Genomic DNA, 8852 nt, shown 5'->3' on the forward strand with positions numbered 1-8852 from the left:
TAGGGCCTTCTTTGCTGGGTCCTCCTGGCACTCGCGGGAAGCGCACCTCAGCTTCCTTCCACGCACATGGTTCTGGCGTTCGCCTTTTTCTTCCTCTGATGTTACCATGAACCATGTTGATGCTGATGTCCACGGGCTTTCGTCCGTTGCCTCAGTACCGGTTGTCTTTCCGTCCTCCCTCCTTGATTGATGCCACCAGGTGTGCCAGTCTTCCATCCTTGACGAATGTTTCAACAATATCCTTCAAGGATGTACATTCTTCCGTGCCATGACCTTTTGTCCCGTGGAAGTCACAGGATTTGCTCTGATCCGCATTAGGTCGGTGCCGGATCACTGGAGCTTTTGGCCACGGTAGTTTTTCAGTGGCAAATATCTCCGTGACGCTTTTGGTGAGTGGCGTCCACCGGTGCTTCTGGCTTGAAGGGTGTGTGTGGTTTCTTCCGCCAACAAGAGGCTGAGAGCTGGATGAGGTGTCAAAGTTTACCCTTGACTGCCAGATACCTAGCTTCCTCTTCTTGTTCTGCCGGGCGACCCGGACATTGTTCTCTCTTGTCCTCTGCGTGTAGAGGTGTGTACTTTGGGGAAGGTCCCTTCCCAGTTGCTTCTCCGTCTCGGCAAAGCGCTTGGCCGCCGTCATGATGGCATCCCATGTTGATGGCATGCCGTCCTTACCCGTCAATGTGCGGATAAGCTCCGGGTATTCGGCGCCTTGGATGAAGGCTGCGCGAACAAGATCTTCACTTACGTTGCCAATGTTGGAATTACGTATGCCCGAGACACATACTTATATTAATGTGGCTAACTGTGTTTGATCCAAGTCGGGTCATACCCAATAACAAGCTAGACGACACCAATTGTATTCTTTTAATGATTTGATCATTTAAACGAATACCGAACACTATGTGTTTAGAAAATTGGTTTTCTAAACAAACACACTTGATAATTTAAATAAATTATCTGGATAATTTATTTATATAAATTAATTATTTAATTGGTTAAATAATTAAGATAGCATGCATGATTTATAAAATTAGTTTTATAAAGTATAAGATGGAGATGGAGATGTTTTAATTGTTAAAACAAAACAAAAAAAAAAAAAAAAAAAAAAATAAATAACAATCAAAAACCGGCCACCCATGTGGGGTGGTGGTTTTACCCAATCAAATGGTCTTGTCTCCATGTGATGACCATTTAATATATCTCCACATCCAAGACATGCAAAAGTGATCTTTCATTTTGAATTTTTTTTCAAGTGTTGAATCAAGTTCACTCTCTCTCACTCCCTCTCAAAACCTCACGGCCCATTTTGGGCAGAAATTGGGAGTCTTTGGGAGCTCATATAGTGTTCATAAATCCTAGCAATCACTTGGTGTTGTCACAAATAGCTTGGGGTATCACACTCTTGAGGTCTTCTTCTTTGGAGGCTTGTCATTCATCCACCATCTCCTTCAACAAATCACTTGTTCTTCTAAAGGTAGAAGAAGGTACAATTTACATTTGTGAGCATTTTGTTCTTGTAATATTGATCCTTGTTCTTTGGGTTTTAGTTTTAACATAATGGTATGTTCACAACAAGTTTTAAAATCTAAGCTTCCGTTGCGTTTTCATGTTAAATATGGTTAACTTGAACTTTGATAATCTTGTATAAAACCCAACAATGGCATCAAGAGCCGGTTACAAGGACTTATGCTTCTTACATGTTCATAGATTTCGGGTTTTTCATGGGTGAAAAAGGGGTCCGAAATTTGGGTGGATTTTACCCCTCATGGATTTGTAAGATCTTGACATGCATGAAAGATCTTAGGAAACCATTAATAACATTTGGATGTTGAAAATAAAAAAAAAATAATAATAATAATTTGGGCCGTAGCCTCTTGGGGGGGGGGGGGGGGCCGATTTTATTTGGTGATTTTGGGCATTGGTTGCTTAGGTTGCATGCTTAGAACATTTGGTATGTTTGGATGTGTCATAACCGAAACCTAGACCTTGGATGTGTTGATTGTTGTTTGTGTATGTTGATTATGTTTATTATTCAATATGGTTGTAATAATTCATAATCTTAGGCTTGTGTAATCTATTTATTCATAAGTTGGTTTGTAATAAATAGATTAGTTGCATTTTCTTTTTTTTAGAAAAATATGTATTAGGATACATTTTGTAAAAATTGAAGATGCAAGAATTGGTGGATTTGGGCCTTGGACCGAAATTTTGGGCTTGTTGGGCCTCACCGGCCCATCATGGGATTCAAGCCCATTAGGCCCATAAATTTCACTCTTGGGCCCAAGAAGACTTTTGGAAGTTTGGAGCCCATTAACAAGCCCAACAAGAACACAACAACTTGGAAAGGATACTTGAAGCATTTGGATGCAAGGTCAAGTGGGAGTCAACATTCCATCCTTGTGTCATGTTTTGTCCCTTAGGTGTGACTTATGACCTATACTTGTTTCGGCTAACAAGTATGGTCAAACTTAGCGGTTCTCGGTTATGACTATATTTTGCATGTGTTTGCTTGGTTGTTTGTTTTACTTATTGTAATGTGTGGTTGATAGATATTAGGATATCCAAACCGTCACATAGGAACGACAACAAGCATAAAACGGGTTCTAATATATATTTGGTAATATCGCGTCAATTAGTTTAATTAAATGGGTTTATTAAAACTAAGCGATTACTCACATATAATAAAATTGGTTTTATTATAACTTGAACCTTGAAAATTGGTTTTCAAAATCGCCATATTACTAAATGCATGTTAGGATATGGCATAATGTTTTTCAAACTAGAATATTGGAAAACTTAAAATCCCTTTTTCATAATTACCAAGGAAACAAGTCTTACACCATCCTTTTGTATGACACTTAACGTATTAGGGAACTTTAAATGGGATAAAGGTCACCTAACCATTTTGAGCAAACTAATATACTTAGGGTAATATTAACATATTTGTGGGATAAAGGTCACCTAACCACTTGTATGTTAATCTTACATGTTTATACAAGTAGGACGACTTGAATTGGAAACCATGTGATAAAGGTCACCTAAGCATGGGGATCCAATGGTGTTGATGGGATAAACATGCCAACACGAAATAAGGATTTCGAATGGTCCCATACCTCTAGAAGTTGCAAAGGGTTGCAATTGTCAAGATTGACTACCTTGTTAAATCAAATAACGGGATAAAGGTCACCTAACCGAAATTTGATTTATCGTTGGATTCTAGAATTTAATTATTATTTTAAAATTTGGAATAAAAGGGTATTAATAATTAAATTGTTTGTAATACTAAAATAAAACTTTGTTAAATTTTGTAGATGGCCGCTAACAATGCAAACACCTCTACCCATAACACCCGTAACCTATCCTTAAGAACCATCCTTGAAAAGGATCGTCTAAACCATAATAACTTTATGGATTGGTATCGCAACTTGAGAATAGTTCTCAAACAAGAAGAGATATCATATGTCTTAGACGATCCCATTCCCGACGAGCCTAACGTGGAAGATGAGGAGGCGTATAACGATTGGGTCAAGTACACCAAAGATTCGGTGCAAGCCTCTTGCCTCATGTTAGGGACTATGATTCCCGAAATCCAAAAGGATTTCGAGCATCATGGGGCATACGACATGATAACTCAATTGAAGGAAATGTTCCTTCAACAAGCTAGAGCGGAACGTTTCGAAACGGTTCGAGCGTTTCATGCATGTCGTATGGAGGAAACCCAAAGCGTCTCATCTTATGTCCTAAAAATGAAAAGCTACATTGAAAAGCTTCGTAGGTTGAATTGTCCCGTATCTAATGAGTTGGCTACGGATTTGATCCTCAACTCTTTGACCAAAAGGTTTGAAACCTTTGTCATGAATTATAACATGAATGGATGGGACAAAAGCATTGGTGAGCTTCACGCAATGCTAAGAACGGCCGAAGCGGGAATGGGTAAAAGGGTTTTACCCGTTCTAACAATCAATGAAGGAAAAAGGGGACATAACTCCAACCCCAAAGCAAGTGTTGCTAAGGGCAAGGGCCACGTCCAAGGAAAGGGAAAGAGGAAAGCCATCACGCCCACCAAACCGAAGGAAAAGAAGCAAAAGGTTGCGGCGCAAGATCCATGCTTTGAGTGTGGAGAGATAGGTCATTGGAAAAGGAATTGTCCGACCTATCTCAATGCGTTAAAAGATAAGAGGGATGCGGGGCATACCTCAGGTATTATCTTTACTATACATATTGAACTAAATGTTATTTCTTCAAATACATGGGTACTTGATACCGGATGTGGAACTCACATTTGCAATTTGTTGCAGGGGTTCAAAAGAAGTAAACAACTCAACAAAGGGGACATTAGTCTCTTTATGGGCAATGGAGCAAGAGTTGAAGTCCAAGCCCAAGGAGACTACTTGTTAAAGCTTCCAAGTGGTTTGGAAGTAATTTTGAAGAATGTTTTGTATGCTCCTAAGTTAAGGAGAAACATTATTTCCGTGTCCCTTTTAAAACAATGTGGCTTTGATCTTAAATTTATAAATTGTGATATTCATGTTTTGATGAATGGCATGTTTTATTTTAAAGCTATACCCATGAATGGTATATATGAAATAGATCAAAGTGGTATGTCACATAGTAGTTCAATGTACAATGTCAACACCAAGAAACTCAAGAAGGACTTGGGTGATTCCTATCTTTGGCATTGTCGCCTTGGACATATAAGTAAGAATCGCATGCAAACTCTTCGCAAGAGTGGTATTCTAGAAACAAATGAGTATGATTCATTTGATGTATGTGAATCTTGTTTACAAGGCAAAATGACAAAGCAACCCTTTAATAAAACTTTTGAAAGGTCAAAAGAATTATTGGGTATCATACATTCGGATGTATGTGGTCCTTTTAGACCAATGACTAGGAATGGTGAAAGATACTTCATTACCTTTATTGACGATTATAGTCGATATGGTTATGTGTACTTAATGAAACACAAAGATGAAGCTTTTGAAATGTTCAAAGACTTCAAAACTGAAGTAGAAAGACAACTCAAGACCACAATCAAAATACTTCGTAGTGATAGAGGAGGTGAATACCTAAGTGGTGTTTTTCAAGATCATCTTAAGAGTTGTGGAATTATTTCACAACTTACTCCACCTGGAACACCACAACATAATGGTGTGTCTGAAAGGAGAAATCGTACCCTATTAGATATGGTTCGATCGATGATGGCTAGAAGCACTTTACCTCTATCATTTTGGGGCTATGCTTTACTTTCCGCTGTTCGCATATTGAATATGGCTCCAACCAAGAAAGTGGAGAAGACACCTTTTGAAGTATGGCATGGAAAGGCTCCATCGCTATCATTCTTAAGAGTTTGGGGTTGTGAAGCTTATGTAAAGCAATACACCCCAAACAAATTAGAAGTCCGATCCACTAAGTGTATCTTTATAGGTTATCCTAAAGATGATTTAGGATATTACTTTTACGATCCTAGTGAGCAAAATGTTATTATTGCTCGAAAGGGTAAGTTCTTGGAAACTAAGTTCCTTGAGGAAGGAACTAATAGTAGAACAGTGAAATTTGATGAGGATCAAGAATCACAAGATGATACACAATTGGTTGATACTAGCACTCAACAAGAGGTTGTTGAAAGTGATCAAGTGGTTGATCAAAACACACAAAACGTTCGCAGATCTGGTAGAATTAGCAATCCACCTGAAAAATATGGATTTTTTGTAGAAGGTTGCTACGTGGTAGATTCGGATGAACCGACCACATACCGTGATGCAATGTCCAAGAATGATTGTGACAAATGGCTTGAAGCCATGAACGTTGAGATGCAATCCATGTATGACAACCAAGTTTGGGAATTGGTTGAACCACCACTCAACTCCAAAGCTGTTGGAAGTAAGTGGGTTTTCAAAAGGAAAACTGATATGCATGGAAACTTGGATACTTATAAAGCAAGACTTGTAGCTAAGGGTTTCACTCAAACTCAAGGGGTTGATTATGATGAAACTTTTTCGCCTGTGGCAATGCTTAAGTCTATTAGGATATTATTTGCCATAGCTGCACATTATGATTATGAAATTTGGCAAATGGATGTCAAGACCGCTTTCCTAAATGGATATCTTGAGGAAGATGTCTATATGGTTCAGCCTGAAGGTTTTGTCGATCCAAAACATCCTAATAAAGTATGCAAGTTAAAGAAATCAATCTATGGATTGAAACAAGCATCTAGAACTTGGAATCATCGTTTTGATGAAGAAATCAAAAGTTTTGGATTCATCAAGAACGCTGATGAGGCTTGTGTGTATAAGAAAGCTAGTGGGAGTATAATTACCTTCTTAGTATTGTATGTCGATGACATTCTACTATTTGGAAATGACATTCCAACCATGGAAAGCGTTAAGGCTTGGCTTGGAAGTAGATTTTCCATCAAGGATCTTGGTGAAGCTGCCTATATTTTGGGAATAAAGATCTATAGGGATAGGTCAAGGCGCTTGATAGGTTTGAACCAAAGTACATACATTGATAAGATCTTGAAAAGGTTCAAGATGGAAAACTCCAAGAAAGGTTTTGTACCTATTCAAAGAGGGACTATATTGAGTTCAGCTCAATGTGCAAGCTCAAAGGATGAGCAAGAGATGATGAAACAAATCCCATATGCTTCTGCTATAGGATCCATCATGTATGCGATGATATGTACTAGACCGGATGTGTCATGCGCTTTGAGCATGACAAGCAGATACCAACAGAATCCAGGAAACAGTCATTGGATGGCTGTTAAGAACATATTGAAATACCTTAGGAGAACTAAGGATATGTTTCTAATATATGGATCTGGTGAGGAGGAACTCGCTATAAAAGGTTACACGGATGCGAGCTTCCAAACTGATCGAGATGATTCTCGATCACAATCTGGGTATGTGTTCACACTTAATGGAGGAGCTGTCTCTTGGAAGAGCTCAAAACAGGAAGTGGTAGCATTGTCCACTACAGAATCAGAATACATCGCCGCTTCATTGGCAGCTCAGGAAGCTGCATGGTTGAAGAAATTCATTACTGATCTAGGGGTGGTCTCTTCCATTCAAGACCCTCTAGAAATCTTTTGTGACAACGAGGGTGCGATTGCACAAATCAAGGAACCTCGTTCGCACCAAAAGACTAGACACATAGAGCGGAGATTCAACTACATAAGGGATGAAGTTGAAAAGGGAAAGATATGTATTCGCAAAGTTGGAACTGATCAAAATCTTGCGGATCCATTCACGAAGCTCCTAGAAAGACCGAAACATGAGCGTCATGCGAGTGGCTTAGGACTTCGATATTCTAGTAATTGGATTTGATCTATTTTGTATTTACGTTTAAAAGACTTTTGTAATTTAACTCTTTTATATGATTATGGAATCTTGAGTTAAATTCTAATTTTGCATGTTTAATCCATGAATAAGTTATCTTATTCTAAAAGTCCGTAGTCGATCACATTTGTGGGAACAAATATGAAGCAAGACTATTATGAACTAGGATTGGTGGATATTCATAAGGAATGAATATGGAGCATAGGTTTGCTGCCAAGGTTCATAGATATTTGTGGGATACAAATATTGGAATGACCCGCTCTCAATATTACTACATGGAGTCGATGGACCTGATCATTAGTAATTTTGAGTAAAGGAGAATTTCATATTATCCTTAGACCTGAGATGTATACTGGGCCTTGATTTTCACCGAGTATTACACTTTGACTCTCCCCTTCGCTATTCGTAAAAGATGGTACATAAGGATGAGCTCGGGTGGAGTATAAAGTGATAGTGAGAGGCGTATACAGTCAAGATGGAATTTGTTCCTCTTATGTGTTGAGAGTTTAGATGTCTAAGGCCTGATAAAGTTGAATTGTAAAGAGAATGATCACCTATGTCTCTTAGATCCAACATGACATCTAGTAACAAAGAGATATAATGATAGATTCACCTAAATCATATCAAGTAAGGGACTTGAAGGGATGATGTTATTGAATGGCACTTCGTCAAACACGTTAGGGGTGATGAACTGTTGTTAGGCGGTATTCACCACTTGCATTAATTTTCTATGTATCTCGTGCAAGTGGGAGATTGTTGGAATTACGTATGCCCGAGACACATACTTATATTAATGTGGCTAACTGTGTTTGATCCAAGTCGGGTCATACCCAATAACAAGCTAGACGACACCAATTGTATTCTTTTAATGATTTGATCATTTAAACGAATACCGAACACTATGTGTTTAGAAAATTGGTTTTCTAAACAAACACACTTGATAATTTAAATAAATTATCTGGATAATTTATTTATATAAATTAATTATTTAATTGGTTAAATAATTAAGATAGCATGCATGATTTATAAAATTAGTTTTATAAAGTATAAGATGGAGATGGAGATGTTTTAATTGTTAAAACAAAACAAAAAAAAAAAAAAAAAATAAATAAATAACAATCAAAAACCGGCCACCCATGTGGGGTGGTGGTTTTACCCAATCAAATGGCCTTGTCTCCATGTGATGACCATTTAATATATCTCCACATCCAAGACATGCAAAAGTGATCTTTCATTTTGAATTTTTTTTCAAGTGTTGAATCAAGTTCACTCTCTCTCACTCCCTCTCAAAACCTCACGGCCCATTTTGGGCAGAAATTGGGAGTCTTTGGGAGCTCATATAGTGTTCATAAATCCTAGCAATCACTTGGTGTTGTCACAAATAGCTTGGGGTATCACACTCTTGAGGTCTTCTTCTTTGGAGGCTTGTCATTCATCCACCATCTCCTTCAACAAATCACTTGTTCTTCTAAAGGTAGAAGAAGGTACAATTTACATTTGTGAGCATTTTGTTCTTGT

This window comes from Bidens hawaiensis, unplaced genomic scaffold, assembly GCF_021521415.1.
Source record: "Bidens hawaiensis isolate Kalapana, Puna unplaced genomic scaffold, B.hawaiensis_p1.1 tig00031232_1, whole genome shotgun sequence".
In the NCBI taxonomy this organism is placed as follows: Eukaryota; Viridiplantae; Streptophyta; class Magnoliopsida; order Asterales; family Asteraceae; genus Bidens; species Bidens hawaiensis.